At 50.1% G+C, this 21146-nt stretch overlaps 1 protein-coding gene across 1 annotated transcript in view; it reads left to right on the top strand.

The window, feature by feature from the left end:
• The first annotated feature begins 17232 nt into the window (after window positions 1-17232).
• LOC138480683 (FH2 domain-containing protein 1-like) overlaps window positions 17233-21146 on the top strand; it is a 285834-nt gene continuing 281920 nt past the window's right edge. The window contains exon 1 of the mRNA XM_069612360.1: window positions 17233-18022. The gene's annotated coding sequence lies outside the window, so the exon portion shown is untranslated. The remainder of the gene's footprint in view (window positions 18023-21146) is intronic.

Genomic DNA, 21146 nt, shown 5'->3' with positions numbered 1-21146 from the left:
GAAAAGGAATAAGATGGTGAGACACTAGCGAATCTCCAACAAGGGCATCAGAGTCAGCCACACAGTCTGACCGACACGAAGAAGTATCTCAAGGTCAGAGGAGGGTGTCATCACCGCCCTACGTGGACAGGCTCAGGACATTGCCAGGCAGGCGACGATGTGGGAATATTATCCCTGCCATAGATAGAAGAACTATGAGGGAAGAGAGAGAGAACTATACATCGCAATTTCCGTTACTCGAGAAAGGGGGAGTAAGACCACAATATATTCCAAGGCCACACATGGATCGAGAACATTTTAAGAACAAGCTTCCAATGCTGACATCGGGAGCCGGAAAATGGATACATGAGTTAGAAAAAATGACAGGAGGAAACACGCTAGCTATAGGGGACATCAAAGGTCTCCTAATCACCATACTTGGTGAGAGAGCAGAGGATGTGTGGACATGAGCAGGCTACCCTAGTGTAACCACAATTAATACCGCACATAACGGAGCTCCATTACACAATTGTAGAGCCGCAGTATGGAAAGAGCTACGAGTGCTTTACCCAGACACTTCTGACATGGGAGCTATAATGACACGAAAAATGAAGGAGTCTGAGGATCCGTTAATTTATATACAGAATTTTCAAGACGCGTGGGTGCTCGAGACTCATGAATCTTGGACGAAATCTATACCTGTATTCTACCATATATTGTGCCAAGGGCTGTGGGAGCTGGTACAGAAACAGCTCAAGAAATTGGTAGGAATTGAGGCTAGACCTTGGGCAGAAACACAGCTGACCATCGCACACTATTGCAGACAGCTGCAAGAAAAGAATAGCAAAAAGGAAGCTGTACGAAAGGGTGAGGAAGTGAAATTGGTGCAGAAGAAATTGTCAAAATATGCTCTTGTGGGAGCCATGATAACTAGCACAGCTGAATCGAGCATGCAGTAGGTGACTAATCACAGCAGAATAATCAGGGCAAAACTGGGCTTTACCCACAGGGGAGAGGATTTAGGGGAAGAGGATGGCAGAGTAATCAGGGAGGTTTTCAGAGTAATCAAGGAGGGTTCCAGAATATGCAAAATGGCAACCAGGATATGTCATATAGGCAAATGATCCGACCACCGCCAGTATGTTGGTTGTGTGGGATCACAGGGCATTTAGCGCGCACATGCAGAAACCAAGGCATGATGCAGAACGGCCAAGGGACAGGAGCAGGCATGGCGAATCCACCTCCAGTTTTACAGCAGGGTGTTGCACATAATCACGCAGTGCAAGGCGTGCAACCTCAGAATATGGGGAATTTTCCACAAGGACCATCCCAACAGGCACTGATGCAACTGTCACAGGCGATGAGCACAGACCACGAACCCTGGAATGAGAAGTAACAATGGGAATGGGGGAAATCCACCAGCACACGGTGGACCAAAATTGTATATGGACTAGGACAGCTCACTGGGAACCCTGATGTTCTCTATCCTATCAGTCAATCCAGACCCTCACAGGGAACCTAGGGTGGATGTCGTTATAGGGGATAAAGAATATTCCTTCCTAGTTGACATGGGTGCAACATGCTTGTGCATACATGAAGGCATGTTTTCCTTTTCCGGCGAGGTCATAAATACTCTGAGTTTTACAGGAGCTACAAGTCATGTTCCCTTCACAAATGCACTTCCAGTCTATATAGGAGAATGTGAAATGAATGTGCCTTTACTATATTCACGTCAGACCCCAGTAAACATTTTGGGTCGAGATTTAATGACAAAGTTAAACATGACAATCTCGTTCACAGAAGAGGGCATAGTATGTTCTACTCCAGGAATGCACTATTCAAATGTATGTCAAATTATTAGAGCATACGCAGGACACACAGCCATGAGGGCTATACCTTTAGAGCCAGAAATATTCGCATATGGTGTGCGTGTGCTTATGGCAAGACTGCCAGGCCTTGCAAACAGAATCATGAGAACCCCTGATTCCTATTCAGACCAAGAATACCGATGCACGAGGAAAAGGGACAAGTATTTCCCTTGATGATACACACAGCTGCAGTGAAAGGGAGAATGGCCTTGATTGATGGTTATGATGACGTGGGCCGACAATGGTGCGCAGTAATCGCCATTGAAGAAGGATATCGATTGACTGACGTCATCGATGATGATCTCTTTGAAGAACAAGCAGATATGGGAGGGACAATGGTGGAAGTGAGTCTCACCTTTTGGGTAAAAATTATCAAAAGAGAGAAGTGCCTCAGAGAATGATGTTGGCACAGAACTGTCCTGAATACTTTGATGATGACACGGCCCAGGTGCCTGTCTCACTATGGACTACAGACTCTATGACGTAGGGCCCTTGAAAGGGGTTGGAAAAGTGAAAATTAAACTGAAACCAGGAGCAATTCTACCAAAAGCCCGACAATATCCCATGTCCAGAGAGGCAGATGAGGGGATTTTTAAGACAATTTCTGCAATGATGGAGCAAGGCATCTTAGTGACGTCAGAGTCGTCATGCAATACTATGGTTTATTCGATCAAAAAATCAAAGGGATGGTCTTGGAGTTTAATCTAAGATCTGAGGCCAATAAATGATATTGTTGAGGGCGAGTTCCCTCTAGTCCCTAACCCGGCTACAATTCTATGTAATATACCCGTTGAGGCAAAATATTTCACGGTGATTGACTTGAAAAATTCATTTTTCTCAATCCCGTTGCACCGTGACTCACAAGATCTGACATCATTTACAATCAGACAGATGCGTCTGAAAAGCACGAGGCTATCCCAGGGGTATTGTGAGTCTCCATCTATTTTTAACAGGGTCCTGCGGATGGACTTGAGCAATATTGCACTAAAAAGTGTCGTCCTGCAATATGTGGATGACATCTTAATTTGCAGCACCACTGAAGAGCAATGCAGGCACGATTCTGTTCAGCTACTGACTATACTGGCTGAGGAAGGATATAAGGTTGACAAGAAGAAGTTACAATATTGTCAACAAGAAGTGTTGTACATAAGCCAGCTGGTCTCACATGAGGGAAAGAGAGTGACCCCAGAAAGGGCTGAAGCCATACTGAACATGGCTAAGCAACACACGATAAAACAGATGCAAATCTTTTTAGGCCTATGCAACTATGTCAGAGCATGGGTCTTCGACTATAGCTCTTACACTAAGCCTTTACCTCAGGCCCTAAAGAAGGCCCAAGTGACAAAAGAAAAGATTGAATGGTCTGAGACCATGGAGAAAGGATTTGCTGAACTCAAAAAAGCCATTTGGACAGCACCAGTTCTAGGGATTCCCAATTATGCAGAGGAATGTTGCCTGTTTTCACACACGAATGGCAGCGCTATGACAGCAGTACTCACGCAGTGAACCACATTGGGGTACAAGCCCCTGGCTTAGTATAGTGGAAATCTGGACTCAGTAATGAGAGTTCATTTCCTGTGTGAACAAAGTTTAGCTGTTGCAGCGGTTGCCATAGAGAAGGCGACAACCATTGTAATGGGATGCTCAATGACGTATGTTGAGCACTCACCATTTGCCATTCTAGAGAAACCAAAGGGCAAATTGACATCTCAGAGAGCTTCTGCTTATGAAGTGATCATACCAAACCCATCGATTAAAGTAGTCTGATGTAAGATAGTGAACCCAGCTATGTTTATGGCAGAGTCAGTCAGTGAAGGAGAGCCAATACATGACTGTGCAAATTATGAAGAATTCTATGATGAAATTCCCAGGGTGAAAGAAAATTCCTTGGCAGAAGGAAAGATCATCTTTATTGGCAGTTCTTCGAGGATCGATCAAAGTGACGACAAAGATATACAGGCATTGCTGTGATGAAGCACAAAGCAAATAGAGAATTCTGAATACTTATTAGCCCACAAATACCATCTCACTATTCAGTACAGGCTGCAGAATTATTGGCGTTGATACTCGCCATTGAGAATCATGCAGACCGGGAAGTAACGGTGTACAGTGACTCTGCCTATGTGACGTCAACAGTGCATGCTGGCTTAGCGTGCTGGAAAAGGAGGAGCTACCTCTGAGCAGACGGCACGCCAGTGCAGCACGCAGCCTTATTGGACAGGCTGATCAAGGCACTACAGCTCCCAGTGGGCATAGCGGTCGTAAAAAGGAACTGCCCACACAAAGGGGGCAGATTTTATCTCACGCGGAAATCAAGCAGCAGACACAGAAGCCAAGCGTATGGCATCCAAAAGTGAAATGATCATGGAAGTGGAAGTGATCCATGCCAATAAGCGAATGATGGTTTCACCGATTGCACCTGAAAGTTACAGTAATTTGGGACAAATACAGCTAATGGAACTCCAAGGGGAAGCGCCACAGGAAGAAAAGAACCTTTGGAAACATCAAGGGTGTTCTTTAAACCCCTCTGACAGCTTGTGGTGACAAGACAGCACTGGTAAACCAGTAATGCCTGTAGCCCTACTAAAAATAGCACTGGAGCAGTTACATTATCCGGTGCACATCACAAAAGAAAATTTAGCAGCAACACTCGCAGAAGACTGGTTCATACCGAATTTAACCGACCATGTTGTATTTTGTATAGTAAACTGTATAATTTGCCAACAATTCACAGCTGGGCACACATTAAAAGTAATGAGAGGAGTCTTCCCAAGGCCAAATGGGCCTTTTCAGCACTTGCATGTCGATTACGTTGACATGATTGAAGTATGTAACGGGTACGAGATACTTAATTGTTGTGGTGTGTCCATTCTCTAGATGGATTGAGGCAGGTCCCTGTACACACCCAGACTCTACCTGTGCGGCCACATTTTTTGGGCGAGAGGTGTTCCCCAGGTGGGGGGTGTGTGAAGTCATGAGATCAGATAATGGAGCTCACTTTGTAAACGAGACATTCAAACAGATCAGCTTGCTGCTTGGTATAAAGCACAAGTTCTTGTCGGCGTATCATCCGCAAGGTAACAGGATCTGTGAGAACCTCAATGGCTTGTTAAAGGAAAGGAAAGCCAGGTTGAAGCTGACTCTAAGAAAGGGATGGTTGCACTGCCTTCCTTTGGCACTGTATGCACTTAGGAACCAACCCGGTTATGGCCATCATCTTACGACACACGAGGTAGCCACAGGAAGAAGAATGAGAACTCCCTTGACACCCCAATATAGAGCTAGATGTGATACCCAATCAACAGGAGAAATGTTTTTTGTTAATTTTTTTAAAATCAATTCCACACACAACATATAACAACATTCCCGACATTTCCAGTAACATGTGTTCCAAAATATGCATTACATGGTTATATTCTCCAATGTCTTTGTCAGACTTCTTACTTCTCCGCAGAGGCAGCACAAACGCGGCTAGAACACCTCCCTCCCCGTCGGGTCTTGGTACCCGGGAGCAAGTAACGCAGGCCGCCTTGACCCTTGGGGGAAAGAGGGTTAGGGTCCGATGGTTGGATGGGTAGAGGTTGTTTGGGAACACCGGAAAGAGGGAGAGGAAGAAGTTATGGATGGGGATGGGGAAGATCAGGGTAACATGCTCCTCAGCTCCGGCTCCAGTATCTGGAGTTCTCCGCCCTGGTGCTTTTGCATTCACTGGCACTCTCTTGCTCATACCAGACGAAATGGGCCTTTGTACTGGAGCCCCAGACCAGTTACTATGTTCAATTCACATTCAACAATACACTCAGATGCCAGATGATGTTGGGCTTTTGTACTGGAGCCCTCTACCAGTTTCTGGACCTTAAGTTCTACCGCTATCCACCCATTACTTCATGGAGGGAAGCTGTGTCTGCATTACATCATACAGAATTATACATTCAATACCCAGTTGTCAAACATGCCCTACAGTAACAATGGAAATTGCACTTAGCTTCGGCACTGCCGTGTAGTCTTCTGGTCTTTTCGGGCTGCTAGACCCCTATGACGTTCTGTACCTCACAAACACTGCAAGAGGCAAGGCATAAGTCAAAACGAAAGCGTACATATGAGCGGAGTCGCTGTTAGGGATTAATAGTTCAGAATTGCACTTCTGCTCGGGTGTCTTTTCAGTCTAAACACATATAGGAAGCATGCTTCATCTAGGAACACAATCACGTGTTAATGGTGTCTCATGCTGGGTTATTGGACGGAGCGCCATGCATTCCCTAACCGCCTCGGGCGCGGTTCCAGTTCGGAAATTCAAGCGTGACTCCCGCTAATGAACTGTCTCTCTAGAATGCTGCCGGAACGTGCGCGCTTTGCTTGGCACTTATCTGAGTAGTCACGCGGGGCCTGGGGTGGCTAACAGGCGGCGGGTAGCCCCGCGTAGGCGTGCCGTCAGGAGCTCAGGCTCTGCATGTCCTTCCTCTCTGCTGGCCGGAATCGCAAGCGTGGGACTTCGGGCGTGGCTCGCGCATGCGCATTCGCGCGGGCGTGGCTGACTTCATCCCAGCAGGCCTGTGCCACGCTCGGCCTGCTGGGAAACGTAGTTCCTGGGCTGTCCTTCGTCCCGGAGACTGTTTCCTGAAATAGGGATGAAGGACACGCCTGGGGAATAATGTAGGATGAATCCTACACCCCATTAGGGTACCTGCCACACTGCTAGAGCCCCCACCAGCCTCAATCCTGACAGTCTTCCCCACTCTGTCCCCAATAAGGAACTCGAGCACTACACCTTGTACCTCCAGTAACAATTGCTCAGGGTAAGTCCTCCTCAAGGTTCTCAAGCAGGTCCTCGTCACTGGGGTCACTAGGGGTGCACCCATGTAGCCCGGCAATCATTTGTCTCCATTCCATCAGTGGTCGTACTTCCTCTCCCTCTCCTTTGCTAGCAGCCTCGTACCATGCCATTGTCTCCATATCTGCCCACTTGAGGAGGTCCTCCCACCACCTCTCCACTCTGGGTCTGTGAGTGGCTTTCCAGCTCATGGCAATTCTCCTCTTACCCAGGATGTATGCTAAGTCCTTGAGTTTGCATACATGTTTCAATGTACGTGGCCTGGTAAATCCCCCTAGCATGCATGTCCAGATGGATTCTACATCTAACATAATCCCCTTATCGGATAGCTTGAGTTTCACCTCCCCCCAAAATTTCCCAACCTCAGGACATGCCTAGAATATATGGATTATCCCGGCTCTCTCTTCACCACACTTGGGGCATTTTTGTGCCTCTGTGTTTCCAAATTTCGCTATCATACGGGGGGTCATATATGCTCTATGAGTGACATACAGTTGGATTTGTTGTAACCTGGCATTTCTAGACACCTTCTTGGGATATTTTAGGGCCCTCTCCCATTGCCCGTCTTGCAAAGTTTCTCCTGTCTCTTCCTCCCAATCCCGCCTTAGATCGGCGAGATCCTTCCCCACCTTTGGCATAGCTAATTCGTAAATCCTGGATATTTCATGCCTCCCCCCCTCTGAGATGTCATACATTGTTTCGATGGCCGTAACCAGGAGCTCCACCAGCTCTAGCTCCAACCACGTTTCTTTCACTTTTTTGACAATTCTGTTATATGTAACATACTGTCCAAGCTGTACCCAGGTCTCCTTCACCATTGTTTGGAAATCTACCGCCTCTCCCTCTTGCCAAATGTCACCGAGGGTGGCCAGGCCCACAGGCTCCCAGAATTTTCGGATCGTTCTTCTGAGTTTGACATCTGCTCCGCATAGCACCACCAGTGGCGCCTGCGGGGAGCACGGGGCCAAGCCCCCCATGGACCGGCACGCTTTATGCCATACCGCCCATCCCAGTCTGAGCAGTCCTGGTCTCCCTTGCATCTCTGGTTTGGGAAGCCATATTAACAGGAGAAATGTTAGGGTCGGAAATGCAAAACTACCTGAACTGCATGACATCTTGCCTTACTGTAATTTCAGACCAGCTTCAGCGATGACGAAAGAGGTGCAGGGCAGCACGGAACACAGAAGAAGATACTACTACAGACGCAGCTCAAGGACTTTGTATACCATCCATCTTCCCTGGAGACACCGTCCTTGTAAGGAGCCATACAAGGAAAAAGTGGGACGAGCGAAGATTTAAACGTCCCTTCACAGTGGAGAACTGCACTCCATCTGCACTGAAACTACAAGGCAGGAGAGCTTGGATTTTTCTGGGCGCTATCAAACCCTACATCGGAGAAGGCCCCCTGCCTGCACCCCAATGAGAGGAATCGACGAGCGACGGGGAAGAAACACAGCACGTGCAGACGAGATCCATGACGAGAAAGAAGGACGCATGACCAGCAAAACAAAGACAAGGAACTTTTTGCACATTGTGGCTTAAATTGGACACTTCCTGCAAGCAAAAAAGGGGATAAGGACATAAAAACGGACACTCTGTGCATCCTAGTTGCAGGGTGAAGAAGAAAAATTGCACGTATAAGCCACAACATAGTCTGTTGACTTTGAACTTTGGACTGAGGCAGACTTAAGCCTTGATGAGAAAAGAATATGCCAAATTTTGACCGGGGACACCTACATTGGAAACAAATACAGTATCCCAACTTATTCCACACCGAGACCCTATTCGAAATCACTTATGGTGTCCCACAGTAGTGACATCACAAAGGATGTGATAACTTATTTTAATCTAGTGCCAAGATCATACCCTTCATTGGTGGGAAGGATCACCAGTATCACTGATTTTCTTCAAGATCCTGAAAACGAAAAGACAATAAAGAGATTTCTTACTGTTATTGCTGAACAATTTCTCTTACTTCCTGAGTACAGTGAGACAGAACCAAATGTCTCAAACACAGACGGAAATAAATGAGCTTATCAACACATTGTTCTTTCGTATAAACGAATACTGTCCAAATCTTGTCAGAAGAACAACAGACACACTCACGTTTCTTCGAGATCCAGCAAATACAGAGCATCTAAGCGAACTCCTAAATAAAATTGTGATCTTAGTTACACTCCACGTGAGCAGACAGTGCAGACATTGTTTACATTAAGGAGAGAGTATACAATCCTGAACCTCAGCAAGACAGGACGGATGTCCCTGTCACCAGAAGACAGCAGGTTGGCCCACAACGTCCTCTTTCGTCTAGTCACTGACTTTCCAGAGCTAAAGGGGAGACCGATGTTGACGTCCTCACATTCATCAGAGATCCAGCTAATGTTGCACAGATGGGCATGCTCTTGCATGGAATTGTGCTCCAAGTGGAACTCTCTAACCATCAGCAGAACTATCTGAGGAGATTCTAAAAGCCTTCCGCCAAGGGACAGATCGAGGTAGCAGTGCCAAGGGCTTCACTTACTGCATTTGTTGTTATTTTGTCCTTACTCTTCATATTGACCAGCATACAATATGTCCTCAGGACTGCAGCAAATCCGAGGAGTGGGCTGGGAGCTTACTTACTTTGAACATGCACAGCAAAGGGACTTACTGAGGTGTTGGTTGATTTGCTTTTTTCCCATAGTTAGCAAAGGAACTGCATCCTGAAATAAGAGACAATCCATCACCCATCAGAGGGGGGGACACTTGTGGAGCACCTGACACTCGTAAACACAGAATCCGAAAGACAATATTTGTTAAAGGAGTACAATAAAGGTAGACATTTGGCGAATTATCGAGATGGGGGTCCAGAGCAGCAATCTTGTCCTCCCGCAGGAGGAGAAACATCCACGCTTCTCTGGAAGTAAATGCTGCCGCCTGACATACAGGGGCATAATGTATTTGTGTATCATATTCATCATTGTTTTACTGTCACTAACGATCAGAACTGCATTTTTTATTGGTGCACAAAGTGTTCCAATTTCAGTGCACCCATCTAATAATGCACGCATGAAACCCATAAAAGCACCCAGATCTTACATACTCATTCCAGTCCCTAAATGATCTGATGGAGGAATGAATGAACTTGAAATGGATGTGATTAGCAATGACACACACACTTATGGTAACAACCAAACAGAAAAGCCGGAGACAGGGTCGACACAGAATGAAGGAAGAAAGGTTACTGACAACCACACGCATGCAAACACAGAATGCACACGAAAAAGGCCTAGTGTCAATGACTGCAGAACCACAAGCCAAAATAGTAGAGAAGAAGAGACTGATTGCCATAAGAGACTCCACAGCAGAGAGTGTGGAAAGACAAGGAGAGTTGGGAAGGAGGCCAACAGAAACAGCCACGTCTGAAACTCTTAAGAAAAGAAGAGCCAACTCAGAGAAGCTCTCTGCACGAACACAACTGATAGTAGACTCATTATGGCTGCTCATAGCCAAAGCAAGAAAAATACAAGAGGAACTGAAGAATGAAACCACAGAGACTGTATTGCCAAGCATATATGTTCCAACACGAGGGACAAGTACCAGTTCTACGATACAACCATAAACCGAACCAGTGTCAGGGTGATTCAAATGGATATTTATAACCAACAGGAAAAAGATGTATGAGGACCAGGAAAGAGCTGCCAGACTCTGGTTCACTCAAATGGCACAGATGAGGAAGCCTGCACCATGGACCGGGATACCTGAGAACCCTCCAGCAAGAAAAAGCCATACAGACACATTTAGGGATGTAGTTATAGTAAACTACAGGAAAACACTAAGAATCAAGAGAAGCATGCGTGGAGATGACAGTGAACTAAATGACTACCTGGATAGCACAGCACATCTGGGAAACATTTGGTACCAATACATGAAGGAAGTTGGAAGACGAAGTTCAGAAGGGATATGCTTTGTTTGTGCACTCCTACCATTCAGCATGGGGAAGTCCAAGATCTTCGTGGCTGTAGAAATTGATGTTCAGACAGCACACTGTCTTTCACACGTAGCCATGTGCAAAACTAGAGGTCAGTTTATGGGAAATGACGTGTGCCTGATATGGGCAACTGAAACAGCCTATCCCGATGAAGATGATTATGTTCAAGACATTAAGACAAGAAACAGAGCGCACACTAGGAATCATGTGATCAGGTACGAGAAGCCTGGAGTAAAAGGAGCAGGAATAAGATGGGAAATAAACCCGAAACTAAATGTCCAAGGGAAAACTCCAGAGGAAGCTCGAAAGTGGAAGAATAGAGCCCAAATGCAGATTTGGGGAACAGTGCTTTCACCAGATGGATGGGAAAAAGGAATGGTGATTTGCAGAGCCTAGGTGAGCACTGGACTCTACAAAGAATCTGTGGACATCGTGAAGAATGGCTGCAAGCCATTGTGGGCAAAACTTGCAAAACTATTGACATGGGTCGAAGACAGAGGAGGACCCTTGCAAATAGTGCCACTAGAAAGCACAAAATTCTGCTTCAGGAATAATGGCACTAGAAAGATGGGAGAGAATAAGAACTGCGGACGAGTTTTTGACACTCCAGGGATGGTGCCTGGAACTGCAGTAATTATGGATCATTATTGGGCATGTGGATCCAAAGCATATATCATACTGCCAAGAGACTGGGAAGGTATATGCACAATAGTGAACGTCCACGTTCCAGCATTAGTGATCCCGAAAAGTGACCTGAATATCGACAGCTTCCCGAAAGCAGATGCTCACTTGAGGAAGAAGAGATCTGTGGAACTGCCGACTCGAATGAAGAGAGAACATTATTTCTCTGCTAAATAAGAAGAAGCATCTCATGCAATCCCATATGGACAAAGGCTGTTCAGCCTCACCTCATCAGTGTTCACAATGATTTTCATGCCAAGAATCCAAGTTGGGGTAAATACTAAATGGTTGCAGATAACCAGATGGGAGTTACTGCAGACCATCAACATGACCATAAAAGAATTCAATGCGATCAAGGTAGAGTTAAGAGCCATCCGACTGATGACTCTCCAGAACAGATATCTCCTTGACATGATCACAGCTTTGGATGGTGGAGTTTGTGCAAAAATTGGAGAATCATGTTGCACATTTATACCTTCTCACGATGAGGAGAATGGAACTTTAACAGAGGCCATAGGTATGCTGACAAATCTGCAGAACCAGATTATTGATGGAACTGACGAAGTTGATGATGACAGCTGGTTTGGATCACTGTTCTCATGGGTTCCACAATGGATGGTGCATGCATTCAAGTTCCTGGGAGCCCTGCTAATGATGATATGACTAGGATTTTGTGTTATCAAGATAATAATCTTGCAATGCCAGAAGACTGCGAAGAAAGCCATAGGGATGAAGATCATGATTGATGTGAAGCCAGAATGGAATCCCAAAGACCTGACTGATGAAGAAATACGAGACTTTGTGAAGGCTAGCATTCACGCACCAGAAGGAACAAAGTTTCTCTATCGTAGGAAGCACAGAAATTATGTGGGAAGATGGGTTTACTGCAGCCCAAATGGACAATGTCAACTAATGACATGGAATAAAGATGAACATTTAAGAACAGCAGGAAGCCTGAAAGGAGTAATAAAAATATGGACTCCAAAAAAAGACACTTCTTCAAACCATCATGTATAGACCCAGAAGATGAAGAAGGAATGAACCCAGGCGATGGAGTGGAGATGAATACAGAAGAATTGGGTAAGATGAATCCAAAGACGGGGGGGAAAGTGGTCGATGAATCACCCAGAAGGGGGAGTGTAGAGGAGGTCCCAAATAAAGCCTGCACTCCAGTCGCCCATTTTGGGGTACCAGGAATGTTCACACCAAAATATGTGACATATGACGAGCAAATAAACCAGCAGAGAGCCGCAGTGGGGCTCTGCCCAGTACCTATCAGAAGAGCAACGCCTATTGAAGTACCGATACCCAGACAACCATGGACAGTAAAGTATCCATTAAGAAACCCCTACCAGCAAATGAGACGAAATGAAGAGAGCCTTAGTACTGCCCTGGAAGAAACCAAAAAAGTCTGAATGGAAGATGAATGGTGACGTCACGAGGACCCGGACAGACTCACAGATAGAAGAAATGATGACCCGAGAATGACACAAAGAGACAAAACGCCATGAGAAAAGAGATTGTGAACTTAAAGTGAAAGAATGCTATCAAGGGCTGTGTTGACCTGGGGGAGGGTGTGTGTGTTGGTGTTAAAAGTTGCTGGTCTTTGGAAGCGCAGTGTTGCCTTTTGGGGGGCTGTGTTGACCTGGGGTGGAGGGCGGGGCTGGAGAGGTGTTGGTGTGAGGGTGTGCTGGTCTTTGGAAGTGCAGTGTTGCCTTTGGGGGGCTCTGTTGGCCTGGGGCAGGGGGTGTGTGTTGGTGTGAGGGCTTGCTGGTCTTTGGAAGTGAGAGAGTTAAGCTGTAAGCAAAAGGAACACAGTCAATCAGTTTACACCTGTACATATGCTTGGAAACGCAAGAAAGCTAGGAAAACAGTGCGGCTTGCTATGCTAAGTAGAAGAATAGAGCAGCAAGCACCATTATGCATAAATCTACCTCAAACGAAGTACTTTAGTATAAGTATATTCCACTTTGCAAACGAAGCAGAATCAACCCAGGTTACTAAAGGCCGAATGAGCAGAGATCCTATTCTACCAAAACGAGAAGAGATGTGTGAATCGAAACTCGGCAGATGCAACTTGTGCCAGGAGAGCCAATGTCATACCAATAGAAGGAACGAACAGTAGCCACACATAATTGAAACTTAAGAACAGTATATCCTGTCTCTGAAATGTCAAGATAAGGAGGCGTAGGCAGTTGGCAAACTAAATAAGAATCAAATACACAAATTGAGAGAATCTAGACAAATTCATGGTGCGGGAAGCACGTCACCAGCCGAGCGAGGAGAAGCACGGGTTCATACCTATGCTTGGCATCCACTCAGGCAGAGATATCAGAACTTTTCCAGACAGAAGATGCAGTTTCGAAGCCAACCACAGTGAAATAATTGAAACATAGTTGCTAAAGCGATGATTGATTGAAACCTTGATTGGAGAAAGGCCGGGTAACTAAGAGGCACCCCGCACCTGGCCGACCGTTCTGCGTGCTGCTAAGCAAAGTGGAAGAATATGCATGGGGTTGGTGCCAACCCAATCACAACGGAGCAAATAATCTAGGGTCCTATAGTTAGTAGAACCAATAAGACGTTGTACTTTTAGTGACGTCTACAGTTGTCATTTTTGAAAGTAGGGCTTAGATGCCCATCTGACAGTGTTTACCAAATCCCCTCACTACGTTACCATATACAGATATAGTACCTATAGTAAAGTTACCTTTTCCTAACCAATAGAATTGCATGTTAACTTTTGAGTGTTACACGTCAATTATGACGAGTTTTGAGTATAAATGTTACAACTTGTGTGAAGTTTGTTGGAGTTGAAGCGAGAAGGACGATCGCATCACTGCTGATTTCCATGACTCCCCGTTTTTTGTACTTGTCATTAAACGGACTCCCTTTGCCAAACCATTGAGTAGTCCATATTGATTGGTGTTGGAGTAATAAATCTGCACCCCCATCCACCTCAAGGGTGCAGCTATCTCGATATAAAGTACTTCTGAGCAAACCTCGGCTCCATGGGCCGGCCTGGGGTCTCCTGAGTACAAGGGCGTGCTGGTCTTTGGAAGCGCAGTGTTGCCTTTGGGGGGCAGTGTTAACCTGGGGGAGTGTGATGGTGTGAGGGCGTGCTGGTCTTTGGCAGCTCAGTGTTGCCTTTGGGGGGGGGCTGTGTTGACCTGGGGGAGGGTGTGTGTGTTGGTGTGAAAAGTTGCTGGTCTTTGGAAGCGCAGTGTTGCCTTTTGGGGGGCTGTGTTGACCTGGGGTGGAGGGCGGGGCTGGAGAGGTGTTGGTGTGAGGGTGTGCTGGTCTTTGGAAGTGCAGTGTTGCCTTTGGGGGGCTCTGTTGGCCTGGGGCAGGGAGTGTGTGTTGGTGTGAGGGCGTGCTGGTCTTTGGAAGTGCAGTGTTGCCTTTTGGGGGGCTGTGTTTACCTGGGAGAGGGTGTGTGTGTTTGTTGGTGTGAGGGTGTGCTGGTCTTTGGAAGCGCAGTGTTGCCTTTTGGGGGGCTGTGTTGACCTGGGGGTGGAGGGCGGGGCTGGAGAACTGTTGGTGTGAGGGCGTGCTGGTCTTTGGAAGTGCAGTGTTGCCTTTGGGGGGCTCTGTTGGCCTGGGGGAGGGGGTGTGTGTTGGTGTGAGGGCGTGCTGGTCTTTGGAAGTGCAGTGTTGCCTTTTGGGGGCTGTGTTTAACTGGGAGAGGGTGTGTGTGTTTGTTGGTGTGAGGGTGTGCTGGTCTTTGGAAACGTAGTGTTGCCTTTTGGGGGGCTGTGTTGACCTGGGGGAGGGTGTGTGTGTGTTGGTGTGAGGGCGTGCTGGCGTTTGTCCATGCAGTGTTGCCTTTGGGGGTTGTGGGCTGTCTTGACCTGTGGTGGGGGTGTGTGTTGTTGTGAGGGTGTGCTGGTCTTTGGAAGCGCAGTGTTGCCTTTTGGGGGTCTGTGTTGACCTGGGGGAGGGTGTGTGTGTTTGTGTAAGGGCGTGCTGATCTTTGTCCATGCAGTGTTGCCTTTGGGGCTGTGTTGACCTGGGGCAAGGGGCGTGTGTTGGTGTGAGGGCGTGTTGGTCTTTGGAAGCGCAGTGTTGCCTTTTGGGGGCTGTGTTGACCTGGGGTAAGGTGTGTGTGTTAGTGTGAGGGCGTGATTGTCTTTGGAAGCGCAGTGTTGCCTTTGGGGGGCTGTGTTGACCTGGGGGGGGGGGGGTGTTGGTGTGAGGGCGGGCTGGTCTTTGCAAGCGCAGTGTTGGCTTCTGGGGAGCTGTGTTGACCTGGGGGAGGGCGGGGGTGTTGGTGTGAGGGCGTGTTAGTCTTTGTCGTTTGCGAGGGGGTCTGTTTTGGGGTAGTGTTGTCTGTCTCAGGGCTGTGTGGACTTGTCAGAAACCAGCGTTGTGTCTCCTGTGGTCGATGGGGAGCATATTCTCAGCGCTGGGAGCTGCGTAGCCGGCGGCGAGGCGCTATGCAGTCGCTGCCCTTGTGACGGCTGTGTTGCCTGCCCTACGGGCATTATGAACTGGGTCGGGGGTGTCTGGGGCCCCTGCTCGCTCTCCTGAGGGCAGGACTGTCAGTTTTGGTAGTCTCTTCTCTTCTCTTCCATGGGCGCTTGCTGTGTTACATGTGGGTGTGAGTCCCTGGTGTATGTTCGGTGGCTGTGCTCCCTATTTTTAGGGTTATATGTTGTGGGTGATGTCTATTTTAGGGGCTTCCCCGCACACGCGTGAGCGAGGGGATGGGGGTCTCGGGAGCAGGCAGGTGTGGTGCGGGGGTTGGGGGGGGGGTGCTTTAGGAGTGGTTCGGATGGGGGGGGCAGTGTTCCTGCAGGAGATTGTGCTTAATGGCGGTTACTGGTCATGGGTGCAGGATAGGTTTGGGGGCAAGAGCAGGAATGGCCGAAGGATAGTGGAAGCTGGTGAAAGGGAGTGGGGTGGCAGTGGTGCTCCCGTGGGGTTCTGCACTCGTGGTGCCCACAAGGGGTGGCGTTGGCCAAGCGTGGTGCCTGGCAGCGTTGTGGCATTGTCAGGGTGGTGCAGGGCAAGGGTGTGTAGTCTTGGTGTACATGTGGTATCAATCAGGAACAGCACTTCCTGTCCATAGCGCCGCGACGTGGTGACGCAAGAGCATGGGCGCTACATGACAAGCGTGGTGTAGTGTGGGAGAGTGGCACCGGAGCGGTACAGCAGGGCAGAGGGGTGCAGGTCAGAAATAGTACAGGGGTGGTGCCAGGCAGTGTTTCCTCCCGGCATTCACAGGGTTAAGCTGCTCCTGCACTCCTTTCCTCCCTCCCCTGCCACTCCTCCCCTCCGCTCCCTGCTCCCGTGCTGCTGCCAGAGCCCTTCCTGAGCCTCGCGGACGGGACTGGATCCTGGGACCTGGGGAGACTGGCGACAGAGGGGTACAGGGGGCGAGACCGGGGCGACGGGTGCTGGGGGGCCAGGGGCAAGCAAAGGGCTGAGAAGAGAAAGGTGAGGAGAGAGACAGGCTGAGGGGGACTAGTGGGTGCTGAGGGGGGGCCGAGAGTTGCAGAGGTAAGGGGCAACGCCGGGGGAGTGGGCAGATAGGTAGAGGGGGGAAGTCGCGCAGAGACCCCCGTGGACCCCAAGCAGAGAGACAGGCGACCAAGAGGGGCCAAATACAGACAAGACGAGGCAGGGAAAAGAGGGAGGTGAGAAAGAGACTGGGGACGGGAAGAAAGAGACTGTGGCGAGAAAGAGACAGGCGTGGGAGGCCAGGAGAAAGAAATGGAGGGAGAGAGCCAGGGTGAGACAGAGACGACAAGAAAGGGACACGAGAGTGCTGCGAAATAAGCGGAGAGTGGGGACACCGGTCCAAGAGGCAGCAGAGACAGGGCAAGGGGAGAAGTGACAGCAAGTGGCAAAGGGGGAACAGTCCTGGTGGGGCGGGGGTGGGTGTGGGTGGGGGGGCTCTAAAAAGGAACAAAGTCACACAGAGCAGACTACAGGAGGGGTAGAAAGTGTCAGAAAGAAGGAGGAGGGTGGGGAAGAAAGTGATAGAGGAAGGGGGAAGAAGACAGAGGAAGGGAGAAAGTGACAGAGGAAGGGAGAAAGTGACATAGCGAAGAACAGAGAGTCCGGGAAAGTGACAGAGGAAGGGGGAAGAAGACAGAGGAAGGGAGAAAGTGACAGAGGAAGGGAGAAAGTGACATAGCGAAGAACAGAGAGTCCGGGAAAGTGACAGAGGAAGGGGGAAGAAGACAGAGGAAGGGAGAAAGTGACAGAGGAAGTAAGAAAGTGACATAGCGAAGAACAGAGAGTCCGGGAAAGTGACAGAGGAAGGGGGAAGAAGACAGAGGAAGGGAGAAAGTGACAGAGGAAGTAAGAAAGTGACATGGCGAAGAACAGAGAGTCCGGGAAAGTGACAGAGGAAGGGGGAAGATGACAGAGGAAGGGAGAAAGTGACAGAGGAAGTAAGAAAGTGACATAGCGAAGAACAGAGAGTCCGGGAAAGTGAAGGACAAAGACGTGAAAAGTAAGAGATTGAGGGAGTAGGTGAAAGAGGGTGAGAGCGAGAGAGACAAAGAACGTGTCGGAGAGAGACATCGGAATAAGAGGAGAGGAACAGAGAGCGACTGGGAACGCGCCTGTAAAGATAAAGCTGGAGACTAAAGAGAAACGTGAGCAAAGCAGCGACGCAGAGGAGCGGCGACTTCACGCGCCCTAGATTCCGGGGTGCCGGCATCTGAAGCCCTCCTGAAAACGGTAAGTGCCATGCGAGGATCAGACTCCCAGAACAGACACTGAATACCCTCACTGATACCAGACACTGAGGGCCCGCCTCCTTTATCACACACGGAATGCCCGGCACCAAGATCAGACGTTGCCAGAGAGCGCAATTAGACAGTGAGTATCAGACACCGAGGCCAGCCACTGAGACCATATGCCGAGTATCAGGCCGGCGCCTGACATCGGTGTATCCGACATTGCACACAATGCACCAAACAACAGGAACTAGGCGGAAAGACACTGGGGATCAGACACCGCAATCAAACATCGAGAATCTGACACCGATTATCAGACACCCGTCAGACACGGAGTAGCGCACGGGGTCGTGCTCTGATGGGTTGGGGTTGACAGCAGGTTTTGACAGGGGCATACAATCAACGGCGGCACCAATGAAACATGACCCCATTGCCCCTGTAGGCCAGTCCGAACCTGGTGGAAGACAATCAAGAACAGACACCGAGTGCCCCTCATCGACATGATCGGTCAGACGTGTTCTAACCGTCTGGGAATCAGACACCGAGGTCAGGCGCTAAACTCACAAGCAGAGATCATAACACTGTGGGAATCAAACACAGGACAGTGCTAAGCAGACTGTGTGCTGTCAGACACCCGGTATCAGACACCGAGCTCAGACGCTGGGATTACATTCTGATACACTCGAGAATTAGACACAGGGACATTCTAAACCCATGCTGCGGCAGACAGAGGAGCCTCAAACACTGCGTGCTGCCTGTCAGACACCGGACACTGCTAGTTCAGACACCACACATGTTGTTGGTGGATAAGGACTCCGTGGACTGGTCCTAGACACTCAGGGGACACGTTTGAGTATTCTCCCTCCCAGTGGCTCTGATCAATCCATCATATAATGAGTCTTGTAGGACCCCCCACACCTCTGCCGCTACTGTGCGCACACAACGTTCCCTCTTTGTCTCGAAGCCCCCCTGCCACCCCTCAGGAAGTAGGGCGGGTGGTGGAGGAGGGTCCCATTACAAGCCATGTAAATGCTTGTCAAAGGCACACCGCTTTAAGGGAGTGATAATAGCCACGACCTCTTGACCTGCTCGCTTCCAGGTCAGGCACGGGGTTTGCCAGGCCTCTGTAAACGCCCGCCCAGGGTTTACACGTTTTGGGGGGGCGAAGAAGGGGCCACCAAGTCTAAATAGGGAAGTAAGAAAAGTGGTCTTGTGTAGTGCCCCTCTGCCAGCAGGAAGAGGACACCACAAGAGGCACCTGCAAGGAGGGTTACCACTCTTTACTTCCTTGCGTGTAGGTTATCTGGAGGAGGTGGAGGGGGCATGTGTCAGGGCACTGGTATGGAGGAGGCAGAGGGGGCATGTGTCAGGAGCCCTGGTCTGGAGGAGGTGGAGGGGGCATGTGTCAGGGGCGCTAGTCTGGAGGAGGTGGAGGGGGCGTGTGTCAGGAGCGCTGGTCTGGAGGAGATGGAGGGGGCATGTGGCAGGGGCACTGGTCTGGAGGAGATGGAGGGGGCATGTGTCAGGAGCTCTGGTCTGGAGGAGGTGGAGGGGGCATGTGGCAGGGGAACTGGTTTGGAGGGGCATGTTTCAGGGGCACTGGTCTGGAGGAGGTGGAGGGGGCATGTGTCAGGAGTGCTGGTCTGGAGCAGGTGCAGGGGGTATGTGTCAGGGGCACTGGTCTGGAGGAGGTGGAGGGGCATGTGGCAGGGGCACTGGTTTGGAGGCGGTGGAGGGGTCATTTGTCAGGGGCGCTGGTCTGGAGGAGGTGGAGGGGGCATGTGTCAGGGGCGCTGGTCTGGAGGAGATGGAGGGGGCATGTGTCAGGGGCGCTGGTCTGGAGGAGGTGGAGGGGGCATGTGTCTGGAGCGCTGGTCTAGAGGAGGTGGAGGGGGCATGTGTCAGGAGCGCTGGTCTGGAGGAGGTGGAGGGGGCATGTTTCAGGAGCGCTGGTTGGAGGAGGCAGAGGGGGCACTGGTCTGGAGGAGGCAGAGGGGCATGTGTCAGGAGCACTGGTCTGGAGGAGATGGAGGGGGCATGTGTCAGGAGCGCTGGTCTGGATGAGGTGGAGGGGGCATGTTTCAGGAGCGCTGGTCTGGAGGAGGCAGAGGGGGCACTGGTCTGGAGGAGGCAGAGTGGGCATGTGTCAGGAGTGCTGGTCTGGAGGAGGTGGAGGGGGCATGTGTCAGGAGCGCTGGTCTGGAGGAGGTGGAGGGGGCATGCGTCAGGAGCGCAAGTCTGGAGGAGGTGAAGGGGGCATGTGTCAGGAGCTCTGGTCTGGAGGAGGTGGAGGGGGCATGTGTCAGGAGTGCTGGTCTGGAGGAGGTGGAGGGGGCATGTTTCAGGAGCGCTGGTCTGGGGAGGTAGAGGGGGCACTGGTCTGGAGGAGGCAGAGGGGGCATTTGTCAGGAGTGCTGGTCTGGAGGAGGTGGAGGGGGCATGTGTCAGGAGCGCTGGTCTGGAGGAGGTGGAGGGGGCATGTGTCAGGGGCACTGGTTTGGAGGAGGTGGAGGGGGCATGTGTCAGGAGCACTGGTCTGGAGGAGGTGGAGGGGGCATGTGTCAGGAGCACTGGTCTGGAGGAGGTGGAGGGGTCGTGTGTCAGGGGCACTGGTCTGGAGGAGGTGGAGGGGGCATGTGTCAGGAGCACTGGTATGGAGGAGATGGAGGAGGCATGTGTCAGGAGCACTGGTCTGGAGGAGGTGGAGGGGTCGTGTGTCAGGGGCACTGGTCTGGAGGAGGTGGAGGGGGCGTGTGTCAGGAGCGCTGGTCTGGAGGAGGTGGAGGGGGCTCTGGTCTGGAGGAGGTGGAGGGGGCGTGTGTCTGGAGGGTTGGTCTGGAGAAGGTGGAGGGGGCATGTGTCTGGAGGGCTGGTCTGGAGGAGGTGGAGGGGGCATGTGTCAGGAGCCCTGGTCTGGAGCAGGTGGAGGGGGCATGTGTCAGGAGCACTGGTCTGGAGCAGGTGGAGGGGGCGTGTGTCAGGGGCGCTGGTCTGGAGGAGGTCGAGGGGGAATGTGTCAGGGGCACTGGTCTGGAGGAGGCAGAGGGGGCATGTGTCAGGGGCACTGGTCTGGAGGAGGTGGAGGGGGCATGTGGCAGGATTGCTGGTCTGGGGGAGGTGGAGGG

The sequence above is a fragment of the Ambystoma mexicanum genome, chromosome 5p, assembly GCF_040938575.1.
Source record: "Ambystoma mexicanum isolate Mex_15411 chromosome 5p, UKY_AmexF1_1, whole genome shotgun sequence".
In the NCBI taxonomy this organism is placed as follows: Eukaryota; Metazoa; Chordata; class Amphibia; order Caudata; family Ambystomatidae; genus Ambystoma; species Ambystoma mexicanum.
The sequence above is the reverse complement of the archived record's forward strand: the minus strand, read 5'-3'. Positions and strand labels throughout refer to the sequence as shown.